The sequence below is a fragment of the Biomphalaria glabrata genome, chromosome 10 (genome assembly GCF_947242115.1).
Source record: "Biomphalaria glabrata chromosome 10, xgBioGlab47.1, whole genome shotgun sequence".
Taxonomy (NCBI): domain Eukaryota; kingdom Metazoa; phylum Mollusca; class Gastropoda; family Planorbidae; genus Biomphalaria; species Biomphalaria glabrata.
In genome coordinates this window covers 1,222,016-1,236,189 of record NC_074720.1, presented here as the reverse complement: position 1 = coordinate 1,236,189, position 14,174 = coordinate 1,222,016, and the positions used below count along the sequence as shown (strand labels likewise).

General features: G+C 34.7%; 1 long non-coding RNA gene across 5 annotated transcripts in view; it reads right to left on the bottom strand.

Moving 5' to 3' along the window:
• LOC129928646 (uncharacterized) overlaps nt 1-12,862 on the bottom strand; it is a 66,272-nt gene extending 53,410 nt beyond the window's left edge. The window contains exons 1-5 of one of the 5 annotated variants that reach the window (XR_008780109.1): nt 12,720-12,862; nt 12,509-12,612; nt 12,083-12,266; nt 11,262-11,385; nt 10,605-10,805 (exon numbers count right to left, since the gene is read on the bottom strand). This is a non-coding gene — a long non-coding RNA (uncharacterized LOC129928646). The remainder of the gene's footprint in view (nt 1-10,604; nt 10,806-11,261; nt 11,386-12,082; nt 12,267-12,508; nt 12,613-12,719) is intronic. The other 4 variants (XR_008780110.1, XR_008780108.1, XR_008780111.1 and 1 more) reach the window with 4 other exon arrangements.
• Nucleotides 12,863-14,174: the final 1,312 nt, after the last annotated feature.

Here is a 14,174-nt window from a genome sequence, read left to right as displayed (position 1 = left end):
ACTGGTTACATCGCTTCACAATGTCTCAGTGGATGAGAGATGAGCGTGATACAAACGACACAAATCCCAACTGTTCCTGCACAATCATATACATCTGATGGCTTCTATTTTCATCCTTTTTTTTTTAACATTTGTTTTGCAAACGTGCATCAGTTGAATAGCTGGAGCCCAATAAAAAGTTTCAGGCTTGCATTTTCGGCTGACTCCTGTTTTGAGCTTGTCGACCGACAACTTCATTTTGATGAACTGACTGTAACAATATTTTTGATGACGTCGTGTTCAAGCTATTGAAGGTGGTCTACAAGCATCCGGTTTGAGGGCTGAAGCAGCCTCACAAACTTCGCACTCAACTAATGTCGAGTGAGTTGAATCAGCCTCAAAGCTTGCACTCAACTAATTATGTCCCAACTATTATTCAACTGAACTGAAATAACCGGTTATTTCACAAACTCATTCTTCTATGATATTTTTATAATGCCTTTAAACATTCCAAGTTATGATGATGCTTTGTCCAAGGCATTGTAGCACGTGAAAAAAGCAAAACAAGAAAAAGGATGTGCACTGCTGGGTTGTCTACAAATGCACACAGACATAACCAACTATTTTGTCTTGGATCAACAATTCAATTGATGACTATTAATACATCTAGTCCTCAGCTAAAAATCCTCATGTTTAAAACATAATACAATATCCTTTCCTATAAGTACAAAGATGGCCACCGAGACCGATCTTCTTTGAAAAAGTCCTCAACTACATCCTTTTAACATGAAGATGGCTAAAGAGCCCAGTCTTCACTTTTAAAATTCCTACGTTAATCATTCCTATGAACACGAAGATGGCTAAGGAGTCCAGTCTTCGCTTTTAAAATTCCTCCATTAATCATTCCTATAAACACGAAGATGGCTAAGGAGTCCAGTCTTCGATTTTAAAAGTCCTCCATTAATCCTTCCTATGAACACGAAGATGGCTAAAGAGTCCAGTCTTCGCTTTTGAAAAGTCCTAAGCTAAACATAGTAAAGTCATCAATTAAATGTGTTTTCTCCGCAACTATTTAGTTGGTCTGCAAGTACAAATGTTGATTAGTGTGCGTTGCATCACGAGCGGCGATATTTCCTTTGATGGACAGGTTCTTATGTTCCTTGAGTGTGACTTAATTATTGTTACAAACCTTCCATCGGAATATAAATGAAGTCGTCTAACACAGTTATACATCCTTATGAATTTCTTTTTTAAGCACTCAAAGAATGATTTCACTGGGAATCGCAAATACATTTTGATCACCACATTAAGTGCAGAGATGAAAAATCTGTGAATTATCACACATTTGTACACAAACGTTTGTAGATATCCTCATCACAATTAAATAGAGATGTTTCAAAACATCACTGGTTACATCGCTTCACAATGTCTCAGTGGATGAGAGATGAGCGTGATACAAACGACACAAATCCCAACTGTTCCTGCACAATCATATACATCTGATGGCTTCTATTTTCATCCTTTTTTTTTTAACATTTGTTTTGCAAACGTGCATCAGTTGAATAGCTGGAGCCCAATAAAAAGTTTCAGGCTTGCATTTTCGGCTGACTCCTGTTTTGAGCTTGTCGACCGACAACTTCATTTTGATGAACTGACTGTAACAATATTTTTGATGACGTCGTGTTCAAGCTATTGAAGGTGGTCTACAAGCATCCGGTTTGAGGGCTGAAGCAGCCTCACAAACTTCGCACTCAACTAATGTCGAGTGAGTTGAATCAGCCTCAAAGCTTGCACTCAACTAATTATGTCCCAACTATTATTCAACTGAACTGAAATAACCGGTTATTTCACAAACTCATTCTTCTATGATATTTTTATAATGCCTTTAAACATTCCAAGTTATGATGATGCTTTGTCCAAGGCATTGTAGCACGTGAAAAAAGCAAAACAAGAAAAAGGATGTGCACTGCTGGGTTGTCTACAAATGCACACAGACATAACCAACTATTTTGTCTTGGATCAACAATTCAATTGATGACTATTAATACATCTAGTCCTCAGCTAAAAATCCTCATGTTTAAAACATAATACAATATCCTTTCCTATAAGTACAAAGATGGCCACCGAGACCGATCTTCTTTGAAAAAGTCCTCAACTACATCCTTTTAACATGAAGATGGCTAAAGAGCCCAGTCTTCACTTTTAAAATTCCTACGTTAATCATTCCTATGAACACGAAGATGGCTAAGGAGTCCAGTCTTCGCTTTTAAAATTCCTCCATTAATCATTCCTATAAACACGAAGATGGCTAAGGAGTCCAGTCTTCGATTTTAAAAGTCCTCCATTAATCCTTCCTATGAACACGAAGATGGCTAAAGAGTCCAGTCTTCGCTTTTGAAAAGTCCTAAGCTAAACATAGTAAAGTCATCAATTAAATGTGTTTTCTCCGCAACTATTTAGTTGGTCTGCAAGTACAAATGTTGATTAGTGTGCGTTGCATCACGAGCGGCGATATTTCCTTTGATGGACAGGTTCTTATGTTCCTTGAGTGTGACTTAATTATTGTTACAAACCTTCCATCGGAATATAAATGAAGACGTCTAACACAGTTATACATCCTTATGAATTTCTTTTTTAAGCACTCAAAGAATGATTTCACTGAGAATCGCAAATACATTTTGATCACCACATTAAGTGCAGAGATGAAAAATCTGCGAATTATCACATATTTGTACACAAACGTTTGTAGATATCCTCATCACAATTAAATAGAGATGTTTCGAAACATCACTGGTTACATCGCTTCACAATGTCTCAGTGGATGAGAGATGAGCGTGATACAAACGACACAAATCCCAACTGTTCCTGCACAATCATATACATCTGATGGCTTCTATTTTCATCCTTTTTTTTTTAACATTTGTTTTGCAAACGTGCATCAGTTGAATAGCTGGAGCCCAATAAAAAGTTTCAGGCTTGCATTTTCGGCTGACTCCTGTTTTGAGCTTGTCGACCGACAACTTCATTTTGATGAACTGACTGTAACAATATTTTTGATGACGTCGTGTTCAAGCTATTGAAGGTGGTCTACAAGCATCCGGTTTGAGGGCTGAAGCAGCCTCACAAACTTCGCACTCAACTAATGTCGAGTGAGTTGAATCAGCCTCAAAGCTTGCACTCAACTAATTATGTCCCAACTATTATTCAACTGAACTGAAATAACCGGTTATTTCACAAACTCATTCTTCTATGATATTTTTATAATGCCTTTAAACATTCCAAGTTATGATGATGCTTTGTCCAAGGCATTGTAGCACGTGAAAAAAGCAAAACAAGAAAAAGGATGTGCACTGCTGGGTTGTCTACAAATGCACACAGACATAACCAACTATTTTGTCTTGGATCAACAATTCAATTGATGACTATTAATACATCTAGTCCTCAGCTAAAAATCCTCATGTTTAAAACATAATACAATATCCTTTCCTATAAGTACAAAGATGGCCACCGAGACCGATCTTCTTTGAAAAAGTCCTCAACTACATCCTTTTAACATGAAGATGGCTAAAGAGCCCAGTCTTCACTTTTAAAATTCCTACGTTAATCATTCCTATGAACACGAAGATGGCTAAGGAGTCCAGTCTTCGCTTTTAAAATTCCTCCATTAATCATTCCTATAAACACGAAGATGGCTAAGGAGTCCAGTCTTCGATTTTAAAAGTCCTCCATTAATCCTTCCTATGAACACGAAGATGGCTAAAGAGTCCAGTCTTCGCTTTTGAAAAGTCCTAAGCTAAACATAGTAAAGTCATCAATTAAATGTGTTTTCTCCGCAACTATTTAGTTGGTCTGCAAGTACAAATGTTGATTAGTGTGCGTTGCATCACGAGCGGCGATATTTCCTTTGATGGACAGGTTCTTATGTTCCTTGAGTGTGACTTAATTATTGTTACAAACCTTCCATCGGAATATAAATGAAGTCGTCTAACACAGTTATACATCCTTATGAATTTCTTTTTTAAGCACTCAAAGAATGATTTCACTGGGAATCGCAAATACATTTTGATCACCACATTAAGTGCAGAGATGAAAAATCTGTGAATTATCACACATTTGTACACAAACGTTTGTAGATATCCTCATCACAATTAAATAGAGATGTTTCGAAACATCACTGGTTACATCGCTTCACAATGTCTCAGTGGATGAGAGATGAGCGTGATACAAACGACACAAATCCCAACTGTTCCTGCACAATCATATACATCTGATGGCTTCTATTTTCATCCTTTTTTTTTTAACATTTGTTTTGCAAACGTGCATCAGTTGAATAGCTGGAGCCCAATAAAAAGTTTCAGGCTTGCATTTTCGGCTGACTCCTGTTTTGAGCTTGTCGACCGACAACTTCATTTTGATGAACTGACTGTAACAATATTTTTGATGACGTCGTGTTCAAGCTATTGAAGGTGGTCTACAAGCATCCGGTTTGAGGGCTGAAGCAGCCTCACAAACTTCGCACTCAACTAATGTCGAGTGAGTTGAATCAGCCTCAAAGCTTGCACTCAACTAATTATGTCCCAACTATTATTCAACTGAACTGAAATAACCGGTTATTTCACAAACTCATTCTTCTATGATATTTTTATAATGCCTTTAAACATTCCAAGTTATGATGATGCTTTGTCCAAGGCATTGTAGCACGTGAAAAAAGCAAAACAAGAAAAAGGATGTGCACTGCTGGGTTGTCTACAAATGCACACAGACATAACCAACTATTTTGTCTTGGATCAACAATTCAATTGATGACTATTAATACATCTAGTCCTCAGCTAAAAATCCTCATGTTTAAAACATAATACAATATCCTTTCCTATAAGTACAAAGATGGCCACCGAGACCGATCTTCTTTGAAAAAGTCCTCAACTACATCCTTTTAACATGAAGATGGCTAAAGAGCCCAGTCTTCACTTTTAAAATTCCTACGTTAATCATTCCTATGAACACGAAGATGGCTAAGGAGTCCAGTCTTCGCTTTTAAAATTCCTCCATTAATCATTCCTATAAACACGAAGATGGCTAAGGAGTCCAGTCTTCGATTTTAAAAGTCCTCCATAATTCCTTCCTATGAACACGAAGATGGCTAAAGAGTCCAGTCTTCGCTTTTAAAATTCCTCCATTAATCATTCCTATAAACACGAAGATGGCTAAGGAGTCCAGTCTTCGATTTTAAAAGTCCTCCATTAATCCTTCCTATGAACACGAAGATGGCTAAAGAGTCCAGTCTTCGCTTTTGAAAAGTCCTAAGCTAAACATAGTAAAGACATCAATTAAATGTGTTTTCTCCGCAACTATTTAGTTGGTCTGCAAGTACAAATGTTGATTAGTGTGCGTTGCATCACGAGCGGCGATATTTCCTTTGATGGACAGGTTCTTATGTTCCTTGAGTGTGACTTAATTATTGTTACAAACCTTCCATCGGAATATAAATGAAGACGTCTAACACAGTTATACATCCTTATGAATTTCTTTTTTAAGCACTCAAAGAATGATTTCACTGAGAATCGCAAATACATTTTGATCACCACATTAAGTGCAGAGATGAAAAATCTGCGAATTATCACATATTTGTACACAAACGTTTGTAGATATCCTCATCACAATTAAATAGAGATGTTTCGAAACATCACTGGTTACATCGCTTCACAATGTCTCAGTGGATGAGAGATGAGCGTGATACAAACGACACAAATCCCAACTGTTCCTGCACAATCATATACATCTGATGGCTTCTATTTTCATCCTTTTTTTTTTAACATTTGTTTTGCAAACGTGCATCAGTTGAATAGCTGGAGCCCAATAAAAAGTTTCAGGCTTGCATTTTCGGCTGACTCCTGTTTTGAGCTTGTCGACCGACAACTTCATTTTGATGAACTGACTGTAACAATATTTTTGATGACGTCGTGTTCAAGCTATTGAAGGTGGTCTACAAGCATCCGGTTTGAGGGCTGAAGCAGCCTCACAAACTTCGCACTCAACTAATGTCGAGTGAGTTGAATCAGCCTCAAAGCTTGCACTCAACTAATTATGTCCCAACTATTATTCAACTGAACTGAAATAACCGGTTATTTCACAAACTCATTCTTCTATGATATTTTTATAATGCCTTTAAACATTCCAAGTTATGATGATGCTTTGTCCAAGGCATTGTAGCACGTGAAAAAAGCAAAACAAGAAAAAGGATGTGCACTGCTGGGTTGTCTACAAATGCACACAGACATAACCAACTATTTTGTCTTGGATCAACAATTCAATTGATGACTATTAATACATCTAGTCCTCAGCTAAAAATCCTCATGTTTAAAACATAATACAATATCCTTTCCTATAAGTACAAAGATGGCCACCGAGACCGATCTTCTTTGAAAAAGTCCTCAACTACATCCTTTTAACATGAAGATGGCTAAAGAGCCCAGTCTTCACTTTTAAAATTCCTACGTTAATCATTCCTATGAACACGAAGATGGCTAAGGAGTCCAGTCTTCGCTTTTAAAATTCCTCCATTAATCATTCCTATAAACACGAAGATGGCTAAGGAGTCCAGTCTTCGATTTTAAAAGTCCTCCATTAATCCTTCCTATGAACACGAAGATGGCTAAAGAGTCCAGTCTTCGCTTTTGAAAAGTCCTAAGCTAAACATAGTAAAGTCATCAATTAAATGTGTTTTCTCCGCAACTATTTAGTTGGTCTGCAAGTACAAATGTTGATTAGTGTGCGTTGCATCACGAGCGGCGATATTTCCTTTGATGGACAGGTTCTTATGTTCCTTGAGTGTGACTTAATTATTGTTACAAACCTTCCATCGGAATATAAATGAAGTCGTCTAACACAGTTATACATCCTTATGAATTTCTTTTTTAAGCACTCAAAGAATGATTTCACTGGGAATCGCAAATACATTTTGATCACCACATTAAGTGCAGAGATGAAAAATCTGTGAATTATCACACATTTGTACACAAACGTTTGTAGATATCCTCATCACAATTAAATAGAGATGTTTCAAAACATCACTGGTTACATCGCTTCACAATGTCTCAGTGGATGAGAGATGAGCGTGATACAAACGACACAAATCCCAACTGTTCCTGCACAATCATATACATCTGATGGCTTCTATTTTCATCCTTTTTTTTTTAACATTTGTTTTGCAAACGTGCATCAGTTGAATAGCTGGAGCCCAATAAAAAGTTTCAGGCTTGCATTTTCGGCTGACTCCTGTTTTGAGCTTGTCGACCGACAACTTCATTTTGATGAACTGACTGTAACAATATTTTTGATGACGTCGTGTTCAAGCTATTGAAGGTGGTCTACAAGCATCCGGTTTGAGGGCTGAAGCAGCCTCACAAACTTCGCACTCAACTAATGTCGAGTGAGTTGAATCAGCCTCAAAGCTTGCACTCAACTTATTATGTCCCAACTATTATTCAACTGAACTGAAATAACCGGTTATTTCACAAACTCATTCTTCTATGATATTTTTATAATGCCTTTAAACATTCCAAGTTATGATGATGCTTTGTCCAAGGCATTGTAGCACGTGAAAAAAGCAAAACAAGAAAAAGGATGTGCACTGCTGGGTTGTCTACAAATGCACACAGACATAACCAACTATTTTGTCTTGGATCAACAATTCAATTGATGACTATTAATACATCTAGTCCTCAGCTAAAAATCCTCATGTTTAAAACATAATACAATATCCTTTCCTATAAGTACAAAGATGGCCACCGAGACCGATCTTCTTTGAAAAAGTCCTCAACTACATCCTTTTAACATGAAGATGGCTAAAGAGCCCAGTCTTCACTTTTAAAATTCCTACGTTAATCATTCCTATGAACACGAAGATGGCTAAGGAGTCCAGTCTTCGCTTTTAAAATTCCTCCATTAATCATTCCTATAAACACGAAGATGGCTAAGGAGTCCAGTCTTCGATTTTAAAAGTCCTCCATTAATCCTTCCTATGAACACGAAGATGGCTAAAGAGTCCAGTCTTCGCTTTTGAAAAGTCCTAAGCTAAACATAGTAAAGTCATCAATTAAATGTGTTTTCTCCGCAACTATTTAGTTGGTCTGCAAGTACAAATGTTGATTAGTGTGCGTTGCATCACGAGCGGCGATATTTCCTTTGATGGACAGGTTCTTATGTTCCTTGAGTGTGACTTAATTATTGTTACAAACCTTCCATCGGAATATAAATGAAGACGTCTAACACAGTTATACATCCTTATGAATTTCTTTTTTAAGCACTCAAAGAATGATTTCACTGAGAATCGCAAATACATTTTGATCACCACATTAAGTGCAGAGATGAAAAATCTGCGAATTATCACATATTTGTACACAAACGTTTGTAGATATCCTCATCACAATTAAATAGAGATGTTTCGAAACATCACTGGTTACATCGCTTCACAATGTCTCAGTGGATGAGAGATGAGCGTGATACAAACGACACAAATCCCAACTGTTCCTGCACAATCATATACATCTGATGGCTTCTATTTTCATCCTTTTTTTTTTAACATTTGTTTTGCAAACGTGCATCAGTTGAATAGCTGGAGCCCAATAAAAAGTTTCAGGCTTGCATTTTCGGCTGACTCCTGTTTTGAGCTTGTCGACCGACAACTTCATTTTGATGAACTGACTGTAACAATATTTTTGATGACGTCGTGTTCAAGCTATTGAAGGTGGTCTACAAGCATCCGGTTTGAGGGCTGAAGCAGCCTCACAAACTTCGCACTCAACTAATGTCGAGTGAGTTGAATCAGCCTCAAAGCTTGCACTCAACTAATTATGTCCCAACTATTATTCAACTGAACTGAAATAACCGGTTATTTCACAAACTCATTCTTCTATGATATTTTTATAATGCCTTTAAACATTCCAAGTTATGATGATGCTTTGTCCAAGGCATTGTAGCACGTGAAAAAAGCAAAACAAGAAAAAGGATGTGCACTGCTGGGTTGTCTACAAATGCACACAGACATAACCAACTATTTTGTCTTGGATCAACAATTCAATTGATGACTATTAATACATCTAGTCCTCAGCTAAAAATCCTCATGTTTAAAACATAATACAATATCCTTTCCTATAAGTACAAAGATGGCCACCGAGACCGATCTTCTTTGAAAAAGTCCTCAACTACATCCTTTTAACATGAAGATGGCTAAAGAGCCCAGTCTTCACTTTTAAAATTCCTACGTTAATCATTCCTATGAACACGAAGATGGCTAAGGAGTCCAGTCTTCGCTTTTAAAATTCCTCCATTAATCATTCCTATAAACACGAAGATGGCTAAGGAGTCCAGTCTTCGATTTTAAAAGTCCTCCATTAATCCTTCCTATGAACACGAAGATGGCTAAAGAGTCCAGTCTTCGCTTTTGAAAAGTCCTAAGCTAAACATAGTAAAGTCATCAATTAAATGTGTTTTCTCCGCAACTATTTAGTTGGTCTGCAAGTACAAATGTTGATTAGTGTGCGTTGCATCACGAGCGGCGATATTTCCTTTGATGGACAGGTTCTTATGTTCCTTGAGTGTGACTTAATTATTGTTACAAACCTTCCATCGGAATATAAATGAAGACGTCTAACACAGTTATACATCCTTATGAATTTCTTTTTTAAGCACTCAAAGAATGATTTCACTGTGAATTGCAAACACATTTTGATCACCAGATTAAGTGTAGAGTCTCAATGAATGAGAGATGAGTGTGATACAAATGACAATCCCAAATGTTCCTGCACAATTATATACATGTAATGGATTAAATCTTTTTTTTTTTTTACATTTGTTTTGCGAATGTGCGTCAGTTGAATATCTGGAGCCAAATAAATAGATGCATCATGAGCGGCAACATTTCCTTTGGTGGAAACGTTCATACTGATTGTTCATTGAATGTGTTAGGGTTAGGATTTTTTGCATGCAATTGTATATCATATCACATGGAATAGTAGATTTTTTTTTTCACATTAACTCCCAACAATAGTAACTTGAATTATCCCAATCTCCAGTAACTTGAATCATCCCAATCTCCAAGTGGCAAAGTGAAAGTTGATGGTGATTCACAACTTTTCATTTTTGTGTTTGAATTCCATATTTAGAATACATTACTATTGAATTAATCCAAATGACAAAGAATCCAATTCCATTATTTGTTGAAATATATTTACATTTATACAGTTGGAATTATTTCAGAGCAATTCAGTTTTTCTGAAAAATTTAATAGGAACATCCACATATTTTAACTGAAATTAAAATGGTATATCACTAAGTTTAACAAATGAAAATTCAGTTTACTTTCATAACTAGACACTACTAAAACAAATACAATACAAATTTCTTTAACTAGACAGGTGAACTTGCAAGTTGTGTGTGAAGTTATGTGTTTGTGAAGTAATTACTGACATCATAATATACAAAACAAATACAGGAACCATGCATACATATACAACATACAACTAATGCAGGATATTTAAAGTAACATGCACAAACAACATACAACTAATGCAGGATCATCACTTTACAAAAAAATAAATGCTGTGAAGTATAAGAATATTTCTTACCTTATTCTGACTATGGCTCCATTTGAAGAAATGGCAGATGAACTTTAGATAAAACATGTTGATCATTTGTAGATCGGTAGAATCTTTTCACAGTGAGAGAGATGTTTAATGTTCCTCCTGCAGCCTTGAAATGTTCATCCTTTTTCCTTGACCTCATGTTTAATAGACCATTTAGTCCCTACTTGATTTGAGAAAAACTCACTGTTTAACAGATATATATCACATCTAAATGCATTACCATATAATGCAGTATTGATAAAATAGTGCAACTAAATATTTTTTTCAAATAATTAATTTAAAAAATTTAAATCTAATGCAAACAAATAAATAAAAAACTTGAAAAACAGAGCTAGTTTAAAAATACTTCAAATATCTTTAGTATAAGTACAAGTTTTAAAAATACCTAATTTCCCAAGTTGGCCTTATAAGCTGCTATATCTGGACTTTTCTTTAAAAACATTTTCAGAAAAAAAAAAAACACTATACAGATCTGGCTTTTGTTTTGTGCTTTCATTCTAAACTAGCTCTGATTGTCTGAAAGTTTAAGAAACTATTGCTAGGGTCCTAAAACATACAACAGAATTAGGCGCATAGTGTAAAAACAATGTATCCTAAAGAAGAAGCTCTTGGGTTATAGAGTAGAAAAATATTTATTACCTTGATCTGTAGATCAATAGATAAACTTATGGCAATCTAGGCATCAGTGGAGAATCAGTGCACAATGATTGAGCCACTAACCCACAGATCAGCAACATGTAGTGTGTGTCTTTAAAAAAAAAACCTGAAATGTTGAAGCAAATTTACAAATTGAAAGAAAAATGGCAATAATATATTTAAAAGAAAAAAAAGGAAACACAGTAATTGCCTTGCCCATGTGTATAAATTTTTCTCCGTAATTATTTTCCACATTCTGACAGAATTGTTAATGCTTCAATTCCACCCTGTTATGATTAAACTTCAATAACATTTTTGTTTGTAATCAGAAAACGTTACCATTTTGGTATAGAATTATAGGACAATGCATGCTCTTTTTATATAATACAGTATACTTTCTAAAAACAAAAATATATAATAAATTGTCAACCTTACAAATCACAGGGTAAGTTATTATGAAAATGTATGCACTATTCAAACATTCTTACAGTAAATGTGAAGCAGCTCTTGCGTGATTAAGTACACCACTTTATAAAAGTTTATATTTTGGTCCTAATTGATTCCCTTTAGAAGAAAATGTATCTTATAAACCTAAAACTAGAGCAATATCTGAAAATTTGCTGGCCAAACAACCCATGGTTAACCATTGACCATAGAAACAGTTGAGCTTAACACTATCTGACCTATGATCAGATGGTCTGAAACAAGTACTCTAAAACTCTAGACATTGTGTTTTTATAATAGATTTTTTATATGTTATAACAAAATTATTTTTTTTCATTTTGCTAAAAGATATTTGACTGGTACACTAGAATTCAACTCACCTATTGTTCTTAGAGAATTACCTAAGTAACCTTGGACACAAACTTGATCTCCTTGGCCTTGGGCTGACATATCCAGACTCCTGAAGTGATTTAAGTACAGTAAAGTACTACCACTGCAAGAAACTGTTTGGCAGAGTGACTTGGCAATGAAGACTTGTATATCATAGGGGTGCATTGCTGATAGCTGGTACCCAGAAAACAGTTTAGATCACATTATCTTATTTGATTGACCTAAATTTTAAACTAATAAATGCCTTTTAACATTATATTAGTTATGATGATGCATTGTTCAAGGCTTAGTTATGCATCAAATAAACTTATCACTATAACAAGAAGGTTGTTTAGCAAACTAAATACCTATAGCTTTTATTATTTTTTTCTATAGTAAAATTTGTGTTGTGAATGAAAATAAAACTTTGTACTCACTGTGTAGCCATCTTCATAGTGAGAGAGATGAACTAGACACACCAAACATTTGTTAATATGTAGTACAGGATTATGCTAAACAAATCTGAAACTTGACCAAAACACTGAAAAATGGTAGAGAAATATGTATAAAAAGTTCTTTATTATTTTTAACATGCAATGATAAATTATTTTAGAATTAGCAGTCAAAGAAAAAAAAAGTAAGTCTTACTTAAGCCTTGAAAGCTTTAATTCATAAAAATGCCAACGAGAAAACTGTTATCTGATAGCAGATTACCAAGGAATATTTGTTGCTTGGTTGACAAATTGGTACTGTTGGCAGCAGAGAATGTGTGCTTGTTAAGATGATGATATATGGAAACAACATATACTGAGCAAGAATATCTCTTAAATACAATATCTCATGGTATTTAAAAAAAAGTTGTTTCTATGGAAACAATAGTTAAGCCTATAAGTATTACATAGTTTGACTAATTATGTTAAATAAAATATAAAGGAAAAATACTTGCCTTATAATTGGACTTCCCATGATGTTTACCTCTAGTTTCAATTACCTGGCCTGTCTATTTACAGCTTTGGCTATTTATCTCCCAAGCTAAAAGTTGAATCAATACTCAACATCTTGAACTATTTAAAAAAAAAGTGCAAGCTAAATAAATAATTTTATAATTACAGATTAAGAGGCAATTGTTATCATCTGAATTCAACCAGATATCAAATAGCAGAGCATTTAAGTAAATAAATTGCATCTAAAAAAAATTGCTTAAAAGTAATCACTATACACTATACACATTTAAAAATAAGCATTACAATATTCATAATTTGCCTATCACTTCAGTATACATTATGTTAAAAAAAGGTAAATCCTTAACATTTAAATGAACTACTTGCCTTTGAAGCTCAATACACAGATGAATGGAAAGTATGTCCAGAATTCTTGATGGCTAGAGAACCACAAGAATGAAATAGGCTTGACTAAAAAAACTTCTGGATAAGCTTGCTACACTGCTTTTTCTTGTTCCCTATAACTTGTAGTTCTTTTCATTACTTACATCTGAGGAGCACTAAGCTGTACTCAGCATCTTAACCTGAAAGTTGTAATAAAATGTGTACAGGCAGATAAACACAAATACAAGTCTTAGTTAAGTGAGATTTTGACTAAACTTCATAATGAGATAATCCCCAATCGATCTAGCTCTCTAAATGTTAAAGTGAAGAAAATAAGTTTTATTGTTATGTATACATTTGAAACTAATTACCATAAGGCTAAGAGATAACAGAAAACATGTATTTTGAGATTTTGATAGGAAAATATTTAAACATTTTCAATTAGCATGCAAAAAAAAGCAACAAAAAAAAAATGTAATTAAAATATACAAACACATAGAAAAAATATACTTGCTTTTATAGATCTGTAGTAAGAAACTGGTTCTTATTTAACATACATGAAAAGAACTTAAATTAAAAGTAGTTAAATGTAACATTAGAAAGGACCACTTGCCTTAAGAAAAATTTGGTACAAGCTTGCTACAATTCTGATTATTTGTGCTTTATAGTTCATAGTTCTCATAATCTGTATTCATGCTCCATTTCTAAATCACTCGGTTGTAAACTGCATTTGGAACTGAAAATGTTATAAAATATGAGAATGTGGATAGAATGTTAT